Source organism: Pholcus phalangioides, unplaced genomic scaffold, assembly GCF_987345545.1.
Source record: "Pholcus phalangioides strain wild (caught in Gottingen) unplaced genomic scaffold, Ppha-v1.0 ptg000013l_1, whole genome shotgun sequence".
NCBI classification, from domain to species: domain Eukaryota; kingdom Metazoa; phylum Arthropoda; class Arachnida; order Araneae; family Pholcidae; genus Pholcus; species Pholcus phalangioides.
In genome coordinates, this window is record NW_028301606.1 from 26,829,740 (window position 1) to 26,853,455 (window position 23,716).

A 23,716-nucleotide genomic window follows, 5' to 3' on the forward strand; every position below is an offset into this window, starting at 1 on the left:
AAAACAACATTAAATACGGGAAAACCGTTTTACCCACATTTAATGCTGTTTCCCTCCCTCGTCCTCAGTTTTTAGAATTCTAGTATGTCAGTGAATATGACATTTAGAGACGTGAATTTTTTTAGTTGGCTTCTTGAGAGACAGGGCAACAACTTTCTTATCGTGTTTTTGAGGACAGTGTGTCCTCACAATTGAATGAAGGAGAATTTAAAGGAAGAGGGAAAACTCTGAACATCGCTTTATTTCACACTAATGTATTCCATGTAGTCGGGGTCTCTAGTCATAGCGGAAAAAATGTATATGTGAGGTGGTTGTGCTCTCTTCCTATTCGATACATTCAGCTCGTCTCACACACATGCAGATGAAAAAGATAAGTTCCCAGGATGTCCAGACTGAACATTTTGATATTAATAGTCATGCCTTATCCACTGAAATCATTCAAGTCTGAGCCCCCCCCCCCCCATTTTTTTTTTCAATTTTCATTTAATCTGATCTAAATCTTTAATTTTACGCGAGATGGCAAAAATTCTTTCTGAAGGAGAAGAGTTGTATCTCTGTAATGAGATTCCGCCGCTGTTGTGGTAGAGTGGTCACAGTGATGAACTCACATCGTGAGTATCTGGTTCGAACCCCACCTTCGCCATAGTGGGTCGGCTGAAGTTGTGGTTCCGTGGTTCCCAAATTCGAGGCGGGAATGCGAGTCTATCTTGCCACAGAGAGCAAGAGGCCTACAACGGTAGAATTGTTCAATCACTACACTTCACCGAATGGTTTATGTTAGCGAATGCATCCATATCAATTTAAATGTTCATTAGCCGAATCCGTATGCATTAGCGAAGGCAGAAATATTGCGAAAAATCTTCGTTAGCCAATGTATCAGTGTATTTAGTAAGTAAAGATCAAGTGATAAGTGAAACAGAAGCGTTACGGATAAACGAGATGAAAGAATTTGCAAACAATCGTTCGAATTTGTAGTTTATAACACAGTAAACTTATGAACTTTTTTTTAATTCGTTGTTAATGCTCAATCATGGAAGAGTAGATCAACTTTGCCCAAGAATATTAAGAAGTCACCGATAAGGCAAATACACGAATATAGTTCGTGTATATGCCTTATTCGTCGGTGACTTCTTAATACTGTTCAATCAGCATTAAGTAACATTCAGACCATGCATCTCAAAGTTTTCACCAGAGGAATTTTATCCTTTACTTTCACGTGCGGTAGAGATATTACATGATATCAAATTACGGAAATCGTTTTTTTCTTTTTTTTATTTAAACGTACAAACAACAAATTACAAAATATAAATACAAATTATACAAATACAAATACAAATTATACAAATACAAATACAAATTATACAAATACAAATACAAATTATACAAATACAAATACAAATTATACAAATACAAATACAAATTATACAAATACAAATACAAATTATACAAATTATACAAATTATACAAATACAAATACAAATATTTAATATAATATACAAATACAAATATTTAATACAATATACAAATACAAATATTTAATACAATATACAAATACAAATATTTAATACAATATACAAATACAAATATTTAATATAATATACAAATAGAAACATAAGTTACACAAAGACAACGACCCAAAACACACACACATATATTACATGCACTATGTAGCCCCGAGGGACCTTCCAGCAGGCCTATATGATTATTGACTGAAGCGCATGATTTTTTCTAAAATGTGCCTTTTCTGAAAGATCACCTCTCTCTGAAGGGCTCCTTCCCAGGGAAAACACAATGTGACCCTCTTAGAAAGAATCATCGTTATAAAATTGAACACCCACGGATTTTATGTAAAAAAAAGTTCTTTGAGTGTATCGCAAATGATTTATTTCTGCTCGATTCACAAGATGAAATTCGAACCATTTTGCTGTAGAGCTGCAGATTTTTCATTCCAAACGACAAAAAAAGAAATACATAAATTCCCTTTCTAACATATTTGCTTAACTTATTCCTTCGAGCCTACGAGATTTTCTTCCGCTACCATTCTTTCCAAATATGGGTTTACCAGAGAAATTTACGAAAAGGGAATGTTTTTCCAAAAATAACATTTCGTATCCGCAACACGTACGTGGTTTTCCCTTTTATAGTGTAAGTTCAAAGACTCATCCACAAAAGAGCGTCGCGTAACATATAAATCAATAAAAAAAAAGCCGTAATCAGCCATTGCAGATAGCACTATTTCTTCGCTATCTTCCGTTTTCACAAATACCACGACATATTGTTTTTTTTAGATGGGAAAAAAAAATTACATACAATGTGTCCTGTAAGTCCTAATTTCGCCTTTATTCCCATCAATCGTTCGTCGTAGAGGTATGGTTGCGGTTTAAGAAATTCTCGAAATTTGTTCAGATATCACCTTGCACCAGTTTCGAGAGTAGAAATACAATGTGTCACAAAATAAAAACCTACATTTTTATACAGATTCCCCTTGTTGCCTAACTTCTAATTACAAAGTTGTCACCCTATCTCTTCTGAACCCAACAAAGAAAAATCTTATGTTGCTAAATCAGATGTTTAATGAAATTATGTTTCTAAATATTCGCTGAGATAATTGAATTCAAAAATCGGGGAAAAATTGAGGAGTACAGCATAAATTTTATTTTGACAAAAATGTTGCCTCTCGATATAGCGATCTCTTTACAATGATATTTTTTATGGCCAGCATAATATCGTTATATCGAGGTTTCACTGTGTTTATATTTTTTCTCTTGTTTCAATTTTAGATAACGTCTTTTCTAATTTCAGTTATATCTATGAACCTATTTTGTTTCGTTTTGTTAGCTTTAAGGGGAAATGGTTTGATTTAGTTCTATGCGAAACATTTGAAAGTTTCAAAAATTAGAACATGTAAAAGTTTAAAAAATTAAAACATTACGAAAGTTTGAAAGATGAAAACATTATGCAAGTTCGAATGTGCAAATTGGACTATAAAGTTTTCAAAGAAAAATGAAAGCACTCGATTTAAAATGAATATCTCATTGTTTTTTGAATGGTTAATGGTTATGGGTTCTAATTTGAATCGGGACGTAGTGATAAACGGGGATATTTATAATGGAAAAAAAATGCTTTTATCCGTTTATATACACCAGGGGCCTTCAATGCATGGCCCACTTTCCGATATGGCTCTCGGAACTCTTAGCCCGTTGACCATTTTGTGAAACTAGCTGCTTTACATTGAAAGGGTAGAATTTATTCATTTTTTTAAATCCGCTTGCCACTGAAAGCTGTCTTGTGGTATTTATAACTGAGATGATTTTGTGTAGGATACATTTATAGAACATCGTCTTAACTAATTCGCAATGTTCTTAGCCCAAACATTTTTGAGGACTCCGGATTTTATATATTTCACCATTCAAGACGTATACATTAGACATGCACAAATTTTCCCGACAAAGGCGACATTTCTACCGCTTGCAGGCCAAAAACCGGTGTGTGTATACATATACATTGTATACACATAATGTACAATGTTCATACACTGCACTGTATATTGCAGCTCCCTAGGGCGCTGGTAATGGTGAGTTTATACAAAAATTAATTATTTTTGCAACATAATGTGTGCACTCTCTCTCTCTCTCTATATATCTATTCTATAATATAAAATCACAAACAAGCTCGAAAAGGGCCTGTTGCTAAGCAACCGAGTGACGGAAGTGGGTGAAATTTTTGAGTGACGGAAATCTGTTACGGAAGTGGGTTCGATTCATATATCGATATTCACATTCATATATCGTACATTCATATTCATATATTCATATATCGATATGATATCATATATCATATATCGATATTGGGTCGATATTCACATATCGGGACCCATTTGACCCATCGGGACCATGTTATGTGCATGTACCAAGAGGCTCCTACATCCTACAGCAGAGCCCTTAGGCTGGAATTTAGATTTCGAGCCCCCAAACGAGCTTTTCAGGGGCCCCTCTGTGATTAATTTATAGTGTGAAAAATCAAAAAGTGATAACAATCGTTGTGGCCCCTGTCAGCCCTTCCTTTGTGGGGGGGGGGGGGGCGGGAGGTCCATGCCGAGAGGTATATATATATGTATAATATACACACACAACAGCAGTGCTCCCAACACAGGGTCGGGGTACCCGGGGAAGATTTCACGTATAAGTAAAAAGTTTTCATTTCCAGGGGCCCTTGATGGATCTCATTGTTTTCTTGCTGCTTAAACGTTGAAAAATTTCGATAGCGGAAGCAAAAGATATATCCAGTCTGGGGCCCCACCAAAAGTATGCGAATTGGTGTCCCGGGTAATTGGTTGGGGGCCCTGGATTTTATTCGTTGGTAAAACGAATACAAATGGAAATTTTTCATGGCACTCGCTCCGGGGGATGACCGACAAGCTTCCACGTCGGGGGCCGCATGTTTACAGGTTTCATTTTGGGGGCCCTGGATTTTATTCGTTGGTAAAACGAATACAAATGAAAATTTTTCATGGCACTCGCTCCGGGGGATGACCGACAAGCTTCCAAGTCGGGGGGCCCATGTTTACAGGTTTGATTTTGGGGGCCCTGGATGAATCTCATTCTTTTCTGTTGTAGAATTTGCCACAGCCGAAACCCGAGATATAGCCAGTCTGGGGCCCCAATAAAATCTGCGTATTGTGTCCCCGCTACTGGATGTGGGGCCCTGGAATTTATTCGTTGTAAAATTGATAAAAATTAAAAATTCTCACAGGGGGGTGTCCGACAAGATGCAGGTCAGGGCTTCATGGAAATGTTGGCAGGTTGTAATTCGGTGCCCCTGAATGTATCTCATTGATTTTTGTGGTTTAACATTGTAAAATTTGCAACACATCGGTAGCCCAAGATATATCCAGTGTGGGGCCCCACTGAAATTCAGCGAATTGAATCTGGGGACCCCCATGGGGAAGTTTTCTGGGGATACTTGATGAATCTCATTTGTTTTTTGTTGCTTTATTATTATTTTCATTAAAATTCGCTTCTTCAGTAGGCTGGTGCTTTCACACGTCCCTTTCCCCTTTTCCATAGCACGCTGATGAAGTGGGACGAAATAAACAAGATATGTCCGGGAGAGAAGTGGGGGGGGGGGGGTTGGCCGCCAAAGGCGGCAGGGGGGCAGAGCCCCCCTAGTATATATATATAATATATATATAATATAATGTCCCATTATTTCCCGCATTTTCGACGATGTTTGCTTGAAGTTTTATTTTTTACTGAAGTCATGGATTCAGATTAAATTAAATACTGTTAGTTTATTAATTATATTGTGATAATTTTGAATGTAAATATATCATAAAATTAGTTATAAGCATAAAATATTATATTTTTTTGTTCATAATTAATCCATATAGTCATCTCAAATATTCGTCAAACATACATTTTTTGAGTTACATTTTAATACTTTGTGACTTGCAGCAGCCCTCTATCTCCTTACATAGGTGATTTTTTTGGCAAATTTCGTGACAGTTGGTATATTTGCTACCCTTTGGAATTTTTTTGGCTGTGATTGACAACTTCGGCTATCTTTTGCGGGTAATTAGCGATGAGTGTGCGTGACCCTTATTCACTCCATTTTTTTATAGAAAAATATGGTCAGTCTTTTACTACTGACACTTTTCTACCGGAACATCTTTCGCCGGCCGGATTGAATCTTTTTGGCCCCATTTGGCCCGCTGGCCGGATGTTGCGCACACCTGGTATGCATAGTTCCAGAATCGTTGGAAAAACACCTAAAGAACCGGTGCTAAAAGAAATGATTTTGGAATTACGTATCCCAAAATACGTTTCTAACATATATTTTCTGAAAGAAAATGTTTATATGTAAATAATTAAATTAAAATTCGCACATTCAAAATTTACTAAATAAAATTTCATAATTACTTTTTGGAAATATTTCATAATTAGGTTTAGAAATAACTTTATAATGCCTTTTAGAAATAACTTTATAATGCCTTTTAGAAATAACTTTATAATGCCTTTTAGAAATAACTTTATAATGCCTTTTAGAAATAACTTTATAATGCCTTTTAGAAATAATTTCAGACTTAATGAGAGAAGTAATTTCAGAATTATTGAAAATTAATATATAATGAACGAAATATTTTCAGAATAAAAAAGAAAAATCCATCAATAATTTGGGGAGGGGGGGGGCTGTTGAACTCAGAACTCGTTTGCCAATCCATTAAGACGCCACTGAACCATTTGGAGGCTACATAACATCAAGTTTTTTAGAATCTCTATATGTCATCTTACAATTTTAAATACCACAATTTATCACACTATTATCTTCTACTTAACCGTACATACACTTCGTAAAATATCTTCTTGGGGAGGGGCGGTACCCCATGTCGATAAGATACTCGCCTAAAGCACCAAAGGATGTTTAGAGGTGTCGCGAATTTGATGCCCGATTCGTCCTTGTCAGAAAGCTTTCCTGACACAGGGGTGCAACAGAAACGTCGTGCAAATTTCTCTGCGGAACTTCTAACGAATTGGTACATGTTGGAATGTGTGTGAATGTATAGTGAACCTTCCGTGAAGTTTGTTTCTGTGTAATGCTTGTTATGTGTAGTGCTGCCATCTGCAATCAATTTTATAAACTCTGAGTTTTTTCTCAACTCATAGTGAGTGAAATATAATGAATGAATATGTCATTTATTCACTGACGTAACTTGAATTGAAATTAATGTTTTTTCTCCTCTGAAGTTGTTTGAAGCACGTGATGTACATAAATGCTAGAATTTCACTGGATTTTGTAAAGTACAGTACGGACACGGAGAGCACTTTCAAAATAGGAACCGCCCGTACAAAATACAAAATTCAGACGTTAAGTAACTCCCAATAACACCCAAGAGGAATCTTCCTGCCACGATTATACACAATCACTGACTATTCAATAACGGAAATTGCGGCCTCATTGTATTTTTTCGCACTTTATATGATTGATTACCCAGTTGACTTTACTATGCATATTTATTTATCAATATTTCGTAAAATCTCTCTTCGTAAGTCATCAAATATGAACTTCTTTAGAAAAGTAATGTCTGGGAGCAATAAATTTTTCCAATTTTCTTTCGGGAAGTTTCGAAATCCGCCTAGGGCTTATGTTTTGAGGAAGTATTCTAGTGGAAACATGCTTTTTGTGGATGGTGTACCTTATATATATATATCTCATCGGAAATTCACGTCAAGATCTAACACAAACTTACTGTTTCTGAAAACTTTTGACATCACAAATATTTGTTCTGTTTTCTTTGATACAGTTTATTCTAAGGGAAAGCTTCCGTGCGATAGTGGTTTCACTAGTTTTCCGTCCTTTCTCCTTCGTGAGTTTGTGAAGAGGACCATGAATCGAAGATTAAGTCAATATTATATAAAGATTCTTCCAAAAGATACACGTACGCGGGGTTGGTACTTCACGAAGCAATACGAGGGGAATAGCGTTGGAAGTTTTACTTCCAGCGATTCCTGAGAAGAGTTTTATCACAAAGTAAACGTTAGAGTTTCCTCTATGGAGTCCCGAAGAATGCCGAATGTAAACTTGCATCCGGATCATACATATCCACAGAAACTGTCACATTGTAGCATGCAATGTGAGCAAAAATTGTTATTTCACAACTTTGAGTCTATCATGTTGGTGAAGATTTGTTTCATTTTATGGAATTTTGAAATTTGCACAGGTATAAGTTTCTCTGAAATACAGGTCTGAATATACAAATCTTATAAAATTTTCATCTTAAAATACATGTTCGAAACTGTTTGAAGGATTCGCATGCACAATACACACATCATTACAAGAGAGAGGGAGAGAGAGAAAGAGAGATTGTGATGCTTTCAAACACGGCTATCGAAGGGCAGTCACATTTTCGGAGGTAAAGTGAATTTTAAAGGGAAGTCACCTTTTTGGCAGTAAATTGGTTCTGTGCAGGTAGCACCAGGGAATAGTAAAATACAGAGTGATTCTAAATTCACGGAACAAATTTTAAGAGGCGATATAACATTCTTAAACACGCATATTTTGAACTTCACCAAAAGCAAATATCATATTTTTCTGACGGATTTGTTGCAATAAGTGCAATCAATCATTCGAGGATGCAGGGTATTGTGACATTTTAGTCCTTCTCATGGTGTAACCAGGGCCGTAGCGTGTCTTATTGGGTCCCCGGGGCAGACTTTTACTTGGGGACCCCTGTAAATGTTGAAAAATAAGTGAATATTATTTGGGGACCCCCCCATTCAGCTTGGAGTCCCGGGGAAGTGCCCCGGTTTCTTCTGCCTAGCTACGGGCCTGGGCGTAACCTGGGTAATGCAAGTTCTACCAAAAGCCATTGTCTAGCTTGACCATTGTTTGGTGCAGCATAACCTTGATGGTCCTTGCACCAATAACAAACAAACTTCAATGCAATCCGGAGGTGCATATGCACCCTCGAATGGTTCATAGCACGTATCGCAGCATATCCATCGGAGAAATGTTATACTACTATTTGCTTTTGGTGAAGTGCTGCTGTGCACTTTCTCTAAAAACACCCACTACCGACTTTGTGATTGCGATTCCACCGAACATTCTACGAACGAAAACGCTTGTTTAGGTGTCTTATATCACTTCTTAAAGTTTGTCCCATGAATTTAGAATCACCGTGTAGAACAATACCGAACCTGTCCATTTGCCCAATTTGTGATCCAGACTCAAATTCAGTGCAATATTTCTTCGATTATAGTAACGTCAGGTGATTTAATTTATTTTTCTGGCACCGATTGGCTACTTTATGAGTAACAGATCTAGTAACACAATTACCATGCTCTAAAAAAGACATAATCATAAAATGGTATATATTTATCATTTTTTTACATCTTTAATACGATTTATGGATATTGGAGACGTAAATAGGGAAAGAAAAATCCGCCATGATATAAAGCGTTCAATTACAAAGACTATTGATGTCAGTTCCTTTTATTTGATTGCTGTTTCATCCAATAGAACAGAAGTCAAAGCGCGTGTTTCTTTTTAAATATTATGTACTAACATGAACAATTACATGGATAGAAACGATAAAAAAAAAATTGCATTATTTGCGAGAGATTGATGGGTTTACAGCTATGAAATTCTGTTAAGGAGAAACAAAAGATAAGTGGCACATGAATGAAAGTTTCGAATATTTTTTTCTTGGCTCGATTCCAGTTAAGTTTTCAGTTTTTAGAGGCTCCGCAATTGGTGAAATATTGCTTGGAAATCAAGACAAAAATGGAGATCCTAAATGGAGAGCGGGATGTATAAGAATTCTGGGAAGAAAGCGGAATTGAATTATTAGCAGAATGCGTAGGAGGAGGAGGAGGAGGAGAAAGAGCTAGAGGGAACGCTTTATTCCGCTTTTACGAAACACAGGTCATCTGTTACGGTTCATTTGCCATTTAGCCTGTTTGGCTTGGTGCCACATCGCACCATTAGACGAGAAAACTGAGGGTTTCTACCAGGAGCTGACCATTTACTCACTCTCCACTCTCTCTTCTTATCTCTATAGAAGACTCCCCACAGCATTCACAGAAGGTTTTAGTCTGGAACATCTCGAGTCTATATTACTGTCTATATATATATAACATGGACTTGAAGTTTTATGGTGTGACTTCCAGTTCCACTGTTCTCTAGAGAACACCAGATATGACATTTTTTGGTGATAAGATCTCATACGAAAATCTGAAATATATTCTACTTGAGAATGTATTTCATTTTTATTATATTATCATCGGTACGAAACTCTTAGAGATATGAAAATATTATACGACACGCACATACAGGAATTTTTATTTAAAAAACAAAACAAAAATCAACAGATTTTTAAATTTTCAATCCAGGAAATTTCTCGATTTGTACAAAAAATAATAATTTTAGAGGCTTGCAGTATTTTAATTCCATAATTTTTGTTTTCAAAAAACACAATCACCGGTTGTATAAGATTCATATATAAAGTAATTAATTATCATTTCGATTGATCAGAGTTTATTTTAAATAATTAGAGAACATTCTCTAATATATGTTCACCTATAAAGGAGCTATAATAACTCACAAGTAAATCAAATTATAATGTGCAAAAGAGCAGTAGTTAATTTGAACCATTTTTTTTTAATGTATTTTCTCGACTGTCTCTTTTATCCATGCACAGCTCTAACACTATGAATACAGAACAGTAAAGTCCGTTATAAAGAGTACGGCTGATAACGAGAATCTCGCTATTACGTGCAATTCGCATGTGAATGTGAAAGAGCTAATGTTAAATATACAAAAAATATTTTCGCTTATAGCGGTTGAAATTAGTAAAATTTGAGAGAACAACTCGCGAACAGCGGAAATTCTCGAAAAGCATGTTTTTATTTTCCTTTCATTAGGAATTGTACATAAAACGGTCTTCATCTATTCATAGATGAAGACATTCATAGATGAAATATATTTGACATTTTGACATCTATGAATAGATGGCAAAACATCTCTTCACTCTATTCATAGGGGTTTATAAAGGGGGCAAGTCATTACCTCTGAATGGATAAGACCACATGCTTTATATTACCTTCTTGTTATCTAAATAGAGAAAAAAACACATCAGTGTATCTGTGGGAGTGTTGGTTGGGCATGTAGGGGCACGACCTCTGGTTTTGTCATCGTCGTTATTTCCTTTGAAAAATGTCGACTCCCCCCTCTCTTTCCCTTTTTGGAATCTTCCAAAACTGAACTCGAGGCAAACATCTTAATAATTTTCTCTGCCTTTTATATTGGGCATTTTTATAGTGTAACGATATTCCAGTTGCAGAAGCTCATGGATTCCTTAAAGTGCAAATTTTTGTTATGCAATCAACATTGTGTATGTTTAAGCACGCAACTCTAGATGCATATTTCAGCAAAATTACCTCAAAATGAAAGGAAAAAAAATATTTTAGCTTGTTTGTCCCCCCTCGCTATTTATGTTTCTATAGTGGAAAAAAATTAATATTCCTCTATAAACTGAAATTATTTGTTTTTGTAAACTAAAATACGTTATATTCGTTTCTCTCTGATTATGGACTGTCGTTATAACGTAAATTTACTGTATCTCATCGATATTAAATGTCATATTTCCTGTCCTATACGCCATTATGCCCAGTGCCGTCATTTCAACTTTTTCCGGGGGGGGGGGGGCAAAGCACATGTACTCAATGTATGTATATATATATATACCATTTCTAGTGTTTTTGAAAAGCCGGGGGGGAGCAATGGTCCCCCCTGCCCCCCCCCCCCCCTCTAAATGACGGGCCTGACTATGCCAACGATTTAAAAATCATAATTTACTGGTTTTCAATGAGGTTGCCAATGTTTATTTACAGTAAGTTGCAAAAACACTATCTCCAAGAAATTGACTATGGATATTATCATATAAATTCGGATGAACTACTTTCCTTAGAAATATTCGGCATTGCTTCTGAACATTTAGCAAATACAGTCGACATTGATTATAACGATCTTCCCTCTTCTTACGTAAAACGGATGTTCATTTTATCGGATGTTTGAAAAAAACCGTCTCTCTTTGAGATTTCATCTTTGTAGGGAACAAAAAAAAAGCAGTTGCAATGAAAATGCATCAAGTTAGAAAATGATAAGAAAATAGTAATAATTAACTATATGAGATCACTTATGTACCGAATTCTCCAATATCAAAGGCCAGTGTCAAACAGAATTTTGGCAAACGAAAAACCACTGATTTTGAACATTTCTTTGCAGAAAAGAGGATTGAATGGTCCTTGTTGGTCGCTTTTTTGGGAGGAAAGATAACATGTGATTGATAATTATTATACTGATTGTTATAATGGAACGGTCTCTATAACGTATGGTCGTTAGAACGAGCGTCGACTTTATTTGGCGACAAATATTTGTTTTTAGAATACATGGAAATGGTAACTATATAAAATATATGTTTTTTATCCGCACTTCCCGCAACATTCACGAAACTTTCTTAGGAGCAAGAAATTATTATTATTTTTTGACTTCACTTGAAAATTAGACATATACCCATGTCACTATTCTATGCAGAACCTCCCACGTAAAAGGTATCTGTCGGGGAAGCAAACGCCCACGAGGGCTTCCACGAGCGTGCTAGAATAGCATATCTTACAATTGAAAATGTGTTTCCAACTTTTATACAACATTTCTACAGCCTTAAAAATCCACATATGCACACACATTATACGTGCTGTAGTAATTCCAAAAAAAAAAAAAAAACATATTCCGTGACATAACATAGTTGATATAAGATTTTCCTTACAGTTGGTTCCAAAAAGGGAAAGAAACTTATCGGTATTCCTTTAAACTTTTCCCCCTAAAGAAATGCTCAACATTTTTTCCTTCTTGTATTTATTATAGAAAGTGTAAGGAGCAGATATTGGAAGAGAACACGTAAGAAAAGAATGTAAGGCAATCAGTCATATGAATTCGATATCAGAAACTCAGCAGGAGCCAACTCGGGGCAACGCCTACGAAAAGAAAAGAATTTGGAACAGATACAAGTTTTTAATAAAAAAAATAGAATAAGAAAAAAGGTGCAAAATAGAAAATTCACATGCGGAAAGACCTTAAAGCAAAAAAGAAAAGAAAAGAAAATTTATAACAAGGATAACTAAAGATATGTTCCACTTTTTCCTCAATTTTTTCACCATCGCCTTTTCGCAAAAAATTTTTCTTTCTCTCATACAAATTTCTTTTCTATCTTCTTTTAAAATAAAAAATTGATTTTTTTTTCTCTCGAAAAAGTAATTTTACTCCATTGAAAGAAAATAAAGGGGTGAGTGAATGTATAAAAGGTTCCAAAAAGAGAGAGAGAGAGGAAAGGTTTCCTTGATCATCGGAGAATGTATTACACTTTCAAAAGCAGGTGACAAGACTGTATGGAAAGCAAAAAAGAAATTACCGTACACCCAACGTTTTATTTTCCGTGCTGAATAAGAATTTAGAGAATCTTAACACGTGAAATATTTATTTTGAAAAACGTATGAGATTTGAAAAGGAATTATGTTTTAAATCTTTTCAATGTGTCGTTAACCATCTACGGTTCACTCCCACAATAAAAACGTATTGAAATTTTATTTTTTTACAAAAACGGTTGTAAATTGGTGCTGTTAGCGTATTTTTAATTGAAACAAAACTTCAAAAAAAGCTGTTCAATGAATTAGAAGGGAGTTTTGATTAGCTAATGGTCAAGGTCCAAATATACCTTATATATTGCCTTGGTTTTGATATTATTTATAAACAGATGATCTTATTTATATACAAATACAACGCCACAACAGGCAAAATGCCCAACCAGGTGGCTGATAAAAAGATGCCCATAAAAATATGGATGCCATATATTTCAAAAATACAGCAACCCAATTAAAAATGCAATTAACAAAAATTATAAGCAATATATACGCATGATAAAATATTATACAAGCAACAATACTACATTAGCAAAGTAATCGCTGTGACCTTGGATTTTATTTCGAATTCCCTCAAACTCGAGAGTGTGTAATTGCTGTTTTTGTTGTTTTTGGTGTATTTACTATACAGGATGTCCTTGAACCGATGAGTCAAACTTTAAGTGAAGGTGAAATACACATAAAGAAGTAGTTTTTGAAGCAATGTGGAGTGGGAAATGTAGTGTTGGTGGAGAAATGCGAAATGCGAAATGCTGAGGAAATGAAAAAAAGTGTTTACATTATTGTGTGAAAGTCTTGCTAAGAATCGTTTGGTACAATTAAATGCTGCTAGGCCTGTATCGATGTTGGTGGCGGCACATTTGAGCACTAACTGTAATTATGAATGTAAATAAAAATATTTTACATTGCTTCAGAGTCTCGTGTTTTTCCAGCAACATTTGGTACTTTGGTATTTGAGAATTCAGTTATAAGTGCGCGCGCGCGTACATGTTATTAATTATTACAATTTCATTATTATTTTGTAACCTGATGCATTTTAATTCCAACTGCTTACATTATAGCAAAATAATAAATACATTTCTTATTCTGCTCAAATAGGAACTCTTAAAAAGTACAGTGAAACATCGACATAATTATCCTTTGCGGACCAAGACAAAATATCGTAGTAAAGGGATTTATCGTTATATCGAATATCGTTGTAGTGAGGGTTCACTGTATTTTTTTAAAGCTATCGATAAAACGAACTCCTAATACAACGTACGTTTTCCGTCGAACGATAGGGATCGTTATTACGAACGTCGACTGGAGTTGATGAGAAATGGCTATGTTCTGCCGAGCTTTCTGGTTTTGTCGTATTGAAATTTGGTCACCCTACCAATGTTCTTATACTTTGCTATTTCTTTTAGTATTTATTATAAAGTTATATATATATATATATATATATATATATATATATATATAGATTTTACAATATTTGATATTTTTTGATTAGATATGTAGTATAGTAGTATCATCTTTCATTTTCAAATATCCTCCAATATTTTTCATTTAAAATTATTTTTCCGAATTAATATTATTCATCTATTTTGCAATGCATGGAACATTCTACGAGTGGAAATTTCTGAATAAGCTTTGATTGAAAAAAAAGAAAAGAAATCGGAGCAATTTCTTTACTTGAATAGCGATATAAAATATGCAAATGAGAAGATATTGAAGAAAAAGACGGAACAATATGAAGCCGAGAAGTTATTTTCTTATTCTGCATTAAAAGTGGAACTAAAAGTCGAGAAGATAAGCCCGGTTTTCAATTTCTCTGAAGAGCTAATGCAAAAAAAGAAAGATCTTCAGATTTGTTTGTTTGTGAAGAGATGAGGGAAATACTTTCCAAATTACTGTAGATTACTTCTTCAAGGATTTTCATCAAGTATAGGAATTCGGAGGAAGTAAACAAAGACAGCTAATCAGTTTTCTGAGGGCAAGGAGACGGTGATGATGATGATGATGATTAGGGGAGATGCAGACGTATATCTCCTTTGGAGAGCGAGTTCCTTTCAGTGTCTTCATTGTTTTCAGCATTCTGTTCTCGTGTGGGTCTTCAAACAATGAAATTTCAGAAATTAGCCTTTTACGTCACACTTCAACTACTACTTCAAAGTTATTTTCTTCAATTCAATAGCTGCAATACAATTGAACCTTTCTCTGAAGATTTCGCTCATGTTTGTTATTTACGGGTAGATGAAAATTCACTGAATCGATAGAATTCAGTGAAAGAAACGTTGGTTATGTATGCACCTATTTTTTTCGTTTATTTCGCCGAATGTCCCCAAACGAGGATGATTAATCGAGGTTCAATCGATTGAATATTTTCAAATGCTAATCACTAATAGCAAGCAAACTTAGTATTTATAAATTGACTTTAGTAACTTTATAAATTTGATTATAGTATTTTTAAATTAACCGAACCGATTAATCGGACCAGTCCTACAAATGATTGTTGTATTTCTATCCATCCATAAAAATACAAATAGTAATAGAAACTTCTGTATATATATATATATATATATATATATATATATTGCGCATATGATATGTACTGACGCATCTATTATACCAGCTGAGTTCAGGATAAATTTCAAGTCTGGGAACGTGCTGGGAATTGATGAAGGAAGCTTCTAGCCTCATCCAATTGGTGATTTATTTTAAACGGCCATCGAAGTAAATTGCAAGAATTTTCCTCGTCCTTCATTTCATCACCGGCAACGGAGGTTAACGTGAATGCTCAGTTCGAAGAAGACTAGAGAGTGGGAAAGAATCGTTTGCATTTGTGTATAAATGGATTTATCCATGGCCAGTAAACATCGGAAAATCCTCTCTTAAAGCTCTCTCTTTCTACTACTCTTACATAAACAACGGCCACTCCCCATTAATCAAGGAATCGTAAACAACTTAAAAAGGAAAAAGCTTTAGAACGGGAGAAGATGGCGTTACCTTTCTCCGTCTCTTTCTTGAAAATCACATCGCGTTTTCCTGAGGAAACGCTTGAGATCTTACAGAGATTTTTCTCGGGAGTTCATTCAAATGTAAAAATCCTATTCACTGTTATATTATTGAAGGGGAGTGACATCTTAAATTCCCGAGATTTAAAGAGATTTTGTGGATAGATGCAACATTTTGGAGAAACAAAGTAACAGAATGGTAATGAAGTCTATTATTAGTCAGAATTCTGAAGACCGGGTACATTAAGATTTAATTTTAAAACTCATTTGTCATTGAAAGATACGTAAAATAATGACATCCCAGTTGAATTTTGCGAAATATTAGCATTTCTTCTCACATCAGGATCAGCATATACTGATAGTAATTAAAAGTTTATTTTTTTGTGGCTCCGTCCAACGGTTATGCCCTTTTGTGTGGGTTAATTCATCCAAAAAACCTCTTTTCATACATCAGTTATGATACTCAATTTCTTCCTTTCTCTACTTTCTTTCTTTCAAACCGAACACAATTCAGGTCTATCACCGCCGGCAATTTATTACCTAGTGAGTTGTGCCAGAAGTGTAAGTGTGCGTGCAAACAGCCTGAGTGCGTATCTAGTGTTCTGCTTTATTTTCCAGTGCTGCCATCTATATTTCAGACGTGAAGTGAGTGAAGTGTAACGATTGAATATTTGTACCGTCTGTAGGCCTGTTGTTCTCTGTTGCAGACTTTTTAACTGGGAGATCGGGTAGCATTCGCTCCTCGAAGGTGAGAAGCACAAAAAACCAACATCAGCTGACCCCAACTGTGGTGCCAGTGGAGTTCGAGCTCGGGACCTCACAATGCGGGTCCATCGCCATGATCACTCGACCACCCAAACACCACAGCGGTTATCCTTTCTCTACCACTCTATAAGCCTATATAATTTTTTTGTAAATTCTGCTATTTTCCGTCATGATCCACCTCTATAAGAGGTAGCTGATTGTAAATCTTCCCGGATGATTTTCCGAGGCTTTTATCGGTCATTTGCTGGTTGGTTACTCCCTGTTGCTTATCCTGTATATACAAGGTGTTGCAGAAAGGTTTCCCTAGCTTTGAAATGACATGATTCTGAAGCAGTGATAGATAGACGGGTGAAATCGACATGAGCTTTAGTCGCCGAGCTATTAGAACGTCAGAAACGAGTTCTTTATTTCCCACCCAACTCCATTGGTTGGAAATGGCCGTATGGCGATATATGACCGGAGTTGGTATGCGGTAAAGTAGTCGCCGAGGTGTGTCCTTGAAAGAGTGGTGAAACTATGCGTCGTAATGAGGTATAAATTTATATCAGAATGGATTCAAAATCGACACCTTGCATTGCACAGACGTGACGCAAGTGAAGATTCAAGTTTGACGCCGTCTTCTGTTCAATTGAAAAATGGACGCATTTACATGTAAACTGTTCAAGATTTTCAAGTGTTTGACGCATACAGATGCACACGGAAAGCCGTGTCTTTCGAATTGCGACGTCCAGTAACAGCGATGTCATCAATTGACTGAAGCTATGATTTATTTTGAAAACTGATGTACTATTATTGTATGACCCACTCATTAGCATATACCCTATACCAGGGGCGATTCTAGAGCTCACCGTTGGGAGGGCTGATTTTACAAATTGTTGTGAATTGTGACCATACATCCCATATTTTGTCCCGTAAAATACAGGACACTCATTTTTGAAAAAAAATTCAGTTTTTCTCGTTTTTTAATTAGTTAACGTTTTCCTGAATTAGTTATTTAATCAACAACATTGATACAGATAATTTTCAACGGATTCATTGAACGCAATATTATCATGCATATCATTTTATATATAGAAAATACGAAAATTTCACGAATTAACGCATTTTGCTTGGGGAGGTAATCGGGGTGATCATCCCATCATAGTTCCAAGCCTGCAAGCCTGCCCTATATACATCCCATATATATACCCACTTATTTTACACTTCTCTATAACTGTTTCTGATGAATGCCCTCCCGAAGTTCCTAACCGATGTCAAGTTTTATCCAGTCCTTCCTATTATGGATTTTATACTGTATACAACCCAGTGCATACTGTATCTTATGTGCATACTATCCACCCTAAACATTCCGTTAAATACGAAAAGTCATATGAAAAACTAGCATTACAAGACTGACTATATTTAGATTGTGTTACCTTGCTTATTTACAATCATTTTCATTGAAATCAATTTCAATGGCAAAATGAAGATTGTGTACGCCTTGCGTATGATAATTAATTTTTATGGAAATGATTGTAAGGAAAAATTGAAATAAAAAAAAACTATTACCTGTTTTTTCTTACAAGCAACGAGCAGAAAGAAAAAAAAAATCATTTTGAAACACATGAGCAGTTCCCTATAATAAATTTTTCAGTTCAAATTTTCAGCATCAAAATATAGAAATTTGTATTCTTTTACACATTATTGTTTTATAATATTACTATAAAAAGCAAACGAAAATTCTACTTTAGAAAACTGTCGAAATCTTTTAGGGAAAACGACGACATCCGTGCATTTCCGCCAATTCTCAGCGTTTTAAAATTTTCCTTGAAAGTGCTATAAATTCAAGTTTCATTCTGGAGTATTACGAATAAATCTAAAATGAGCGTAGAAACTGAAATCCGATCGGTTACGCTTTTTTTCAGAGCAAAAATTCCATTGTGAACAGATTTAGAAGTAACCATGAGAATATTCTCAGTGAAATCTAATATTCAAGCTCAGCCATGTTATTGGCATACACACAATCTTTTTTAAAAAAAACATTAAAAGTAAAAAAATTCAACCTGGGGCTAAGTTTAACTGTTCGTCATCGATCTTAGTTAGCTGCATACAGACCTCTCTCTCACGCTTTCAGCACCAAACTGGATAGACTCTCGAGTTTTTCCTCTCGTTATCATCGAAACTTTTTATTCCAAGTTTCTCAAGTTCCAAGCTTTAACGATCCATCGGAAGCAGGAAATAGGATCTTTTCGAAGAATATACTTTTTTTTTTTCCATTTCTTTCTTTACTATGTGCCATCCACTTCATCCAACGGGATATCCTTTTGTATTGAAACGGAGAGGATTTCGTTCACGTATATAGCGCTGAACACGAGAAGCAAGTTGCGTTCAAAATAAAAATAGTGCATTGCCACTTTTATACAAAGGTGGAGAAAAAACAAGATACGATAAATAACTTCGCTTTGAAAATAAGTTTAAACGCTATAGTCTATTATAAAAGTCAAAAAAGTTTACCTTCCAGAAAAATTTTGGTGAAATACATCACTATGTTACATCATGAAGCTTAACGTAAAATCTCGATATTTTGTATACAGGTAACTAAAAAAAATGTTGTTGATAATAGGATTGGAAAAATGTTGAGGACTAATTAGTTTCATTAACTGCAAGATAATGTTGTTTTATTATTTAGGCTTGCGTTCTCAAGGAGAGAGAAATTTTTTCATTTTTGCTAACCGCTCGATGATAAGACTACTATTACTAAACCTCGTATACATACCTCTAGAGAGTTTCTGAGGAGTTTGTGCATGTGGAAACCGTTGTGGGCTTATATGTGTGTAGGGTGATCCCCTTTTTATTCTTCTCGTTTGGTTCAATTAGAAAAAAAAAAAATTCTGAACCTTAACCTATCAAATCACATTTAATTTCAAGATTCAAACACGAAGTGATTAAAATTTCTCTGAAAGCTCCAAATTCTTATTTTTTTATTTGCACAATATTATTAGCCGAGGAGGCATTCGAATATGATACTATATTGTCAATGTGTATAACATAATAGATCTATATAATGCGACCTATATATAATGTGTATCTAAATAATATAATGTGATTTTATTATACATCGAACATTGAAGGACCGGACACACCCCGCTTCCTATCTCAAGGAGATATCGAAGCGTTCCCGAAAGATAGATGCATCCGAAATTTTATTAATGAGTATATGTATGTATATCTATATAAATTTGTTTAACAGAATAACAAGTCCAATTACAGGAGTATAAATAAACGGAATAATTATGATGAATCGTGATCTAAAAATCAAAATATAAATTAATATTATAGCGTCCTTGGCGCGTCTGGATTCGATAATCAAAGTTCCGTTGGTGGTGCTCCGTCCGCGTTCGTTGGATGTCACAAGTATAGTCGTGTAGCGTATACAACGACAAATCGATGTCACGTTCGCGTCACATGGAGTCCTGGTCCAAGTGTCCAAGTCATCCAATGTTTTGGACACCCAGGTGTTTTAGCTCATTCTAGGCGCACATTCCTGTTCCATATGTATCCTACATTTTATTATACAGTTAAAACCCTGTTTTGTGGACACCGGAGGGACAAACTAATTCGTCTGTAAGAGAGGGATGACCGTAAAAAACAGTGGCCCATAATGAATCTTTTGAAATAAAATTCAATAACCATTTTACAGTAAGAGAGAGGTTACCATTGATAGTTTTCCACTGTATTAGAAATTTTGCAATTATTAATTTTTAAAATGATATCATAACGATATTGTCAATATCTTCAAATGATTTTGAAATTCTTCATCATGGCCAAGTTAAAAACTCAGATTGCATCTGCATTAAATATGTATATTATTCAATTTAAAATATAAATGCTTATACTCGGCGAATGTTGCTAATTTTCTTTACGGAATCAGTGCCTAATCCATTGACTTATTTCAAGTAATAAGCGATAAAATGATTGTTCGAATCAGGTTCATTTGCAGTGGAAGTAATAATAGAGTCACGTATATGAAAACAAGAACAGAAATAAAATAAATATCGCAGCGCATACATTAATTTGGAAGATATTTATAATACTCGTTGATTAACCCATTGACTCCGGTTGGTACGAAAAATTGAAATTCTACATTTTAATTTTTTTTCATTGCCAATGAGTGGTGAGAACGGTTTTACTGTGTTTTTTCTTTCTAAGAATCAAAGTCGTCTTTGACGGGTAAAATATCGCATTCGCCAGAAATATTTTGGGATACTTCATTATATTTTTGGCATTTTATCTGGTTGACCCTACACCGAGGCTATCATGAATGACTTTCATTCTTTGATTGAATAATAATATGATTGTTGAATATCCTCATAAATCTACAACTATTACACAATTTCAGCCCATATCATATACCGGAAGATTTATCGCAAATGTTTCTCCCCCAAACTTTGATAATGATAAATATTCCATCATTTACATAACGCGTTACTTTCGAGTAATTTTCCTTAATTTTGTTTCACAAAATCAATTAAGAAAAACTCTACTTAATAAAATTTAATAGTTCATTCTCCAAACGCAAACATTTAAGAGGGAAAAAAAATGAATGAATATTTGCATCGAGGAAGAAAGTTACTCATTGATATTTAAGATTCTGAAAAACCAAGAAGAGAAAATTTGACTATATCACACTAATTTAATCCGAATAAATATTTTGCTTCGTTGGAGCAAGAAACAAAGCAAATTTATCTTCATTCACGTTGTTTTCTTCTCCCTTTTAAGCTAACTAAAATAATTGTAATTAAATTTAATACGGTAAGAAAAACGAAAAAAAATAAGGATGTGATTTGCCGATAAGGTATTAGCTATTATTATTATTATATTGGTTTATCCACCATAATAATATATGCATGTTTTTTTTTTGTGTGTCCTATAATATTTTTAGTAAGTTTTTTTCTTCACAGTTACATTCGGAAGGAAATAATAAAAGGATTTTTTTGTGACCACTAATTGGAAAATGCAACCGTCCAGAAACAGGCTCGTTTAATGGACGCTGCGAAACTTTGATCAGTGAATGTAACAAATCGAGAGATTTAATGATGTGATAAACAAAGTTACAAAGCGTCTATCTCCGGAATAAAATTGCAAGGTTTATATTTATTTAGTTTTTTACGTTATCTAAATAACTATCGCAAAAGTAAAGATGTCGAACCAGAAGTTTTATATTTTCTATTTTTATCCGAATGGTCGTTGATGCCTTTTATTGTGTTTTTTTTGTATTTTTTCTCTTTTGTAAAGGCAAATAAAAATAAAACACATATATAGCGACCGTAAAAACCAACTCTGCGGTAGAGATAAGGTATTAGCTTACACAACATTTTTTTTTTGCTTCGATGGGGAAATTTTCCGTATATTTTGAACATTATTCTTTTTTTGAAAGTAAATAAAATATCTTGTTTGTCTTTAGAAATAATATAGTATCTAAAAATTTGGGGAAGGATGTTTTTTGAAGGCAACTCTGTGTAATTTGAATTTTTTATGAACTCAATTTTGTTAACTGATTAAACTGAACATTATGTACCAAAGATTTTATGAACTACTTGTATGCAAACACACGTATTACAGGTATAATGAATAATTTCAATATATAATGATTATCTATGCTTAACTATGACAGGATTGCTGCACATAAAACAAGACATATTCATTAAGAAACATATGTGAAAATATAATACTCATAACATATTCATAATGACACTATGAGTCTTTTAATGTTGGTTTTTTCACACGCATCAACGAGTGAAACGAACATTACTATTCAAATTTAACATCCTGGACCACAGTTATGTTCAGTTAGTTAGCAAAAATGAATAAATTGGAGTTTGGAAAAACATTATGAGTTTGTCTGATTTTACTGTCGGCTAGAGGAGAGTGAAATACATGAAAGCCCTATTCCACCGAACCGGGAATCAGAGAGGTGTCCGTTAGCGGGGAGTGTCCGTTAAGGAAGGTTTCACTGTAACTTCTATTAATACTGAAACTATTTTTTCATTAAATAAGAAAAAAAATTCTCATCAATTCTGAAAATATTTTGTTCATTGATTATGAATCTTCATTGATTCTGAAAATATTCCTTTCAGTAATCGCAAAAATATTTTTTATTAATGATGAATTTTCATTGATTAACGAAATATTTTTTTCACAAATGATCAAATTATTTCTCATTAATTTTGAAATTATTTCTCATTAACTCTGAAATTGTTTCTCTCATTAGTTCTGAATTTTTTTTCAATACTGAAATTACTTCTTTTCTGGAATACCTTTTTTCATTAAGGTTTTTTTCAGCATTTAAACTCATTCTGTAATTATGTAAACCTCTTCCTCGGTAGGCCACTGCGGAAAGCTTTAAGGGCTATGCTTTGCGTTCAGTGCAGCCACCTGTCTTTGAATTCAGAAGTGAGAAATTGGTAAGTGTGTGTAGATTTTTGTCAGTATTATTATAGAAATTTTAATCGAAAAATGTATTCCAAACTCAAAAATAGGACACCTTCTACATCAAAGAAATTTCCTTTTCATCCCACAACGAATGATCAAAAATCGAATCAATGACGATATAGTAAGGGGAAAAAAAAATAATTCACACAAACCATGCAATTCATCGCGTTCCAACATCATATCGCACTTGTAAAGTGATAATAAAAGAGAGGGGGTATTTTCTTTTAATTAATGTTTTCATGACTGAACACGAGATCAACCAACTCAGGCAGAGATGATTTTATCCTTTCATTCAAACTCCTATGATCCGACAGACACGGGATAAAAGATATCGTTCGAGAAATTTCTTTTATATGATTTTTTTTTTGTTCGTGATCCTTTCAGATGTTACATTTTTTTCCGTAGTCCGAGAGTATTTTTCAGTGTGAATTCCCCCGGAAATTCGACTGAAAAATCTTTATCGCATACATCTCGAGTTTTCTTTTCGAGAACTGCGCTTCGATTTTCGATGAA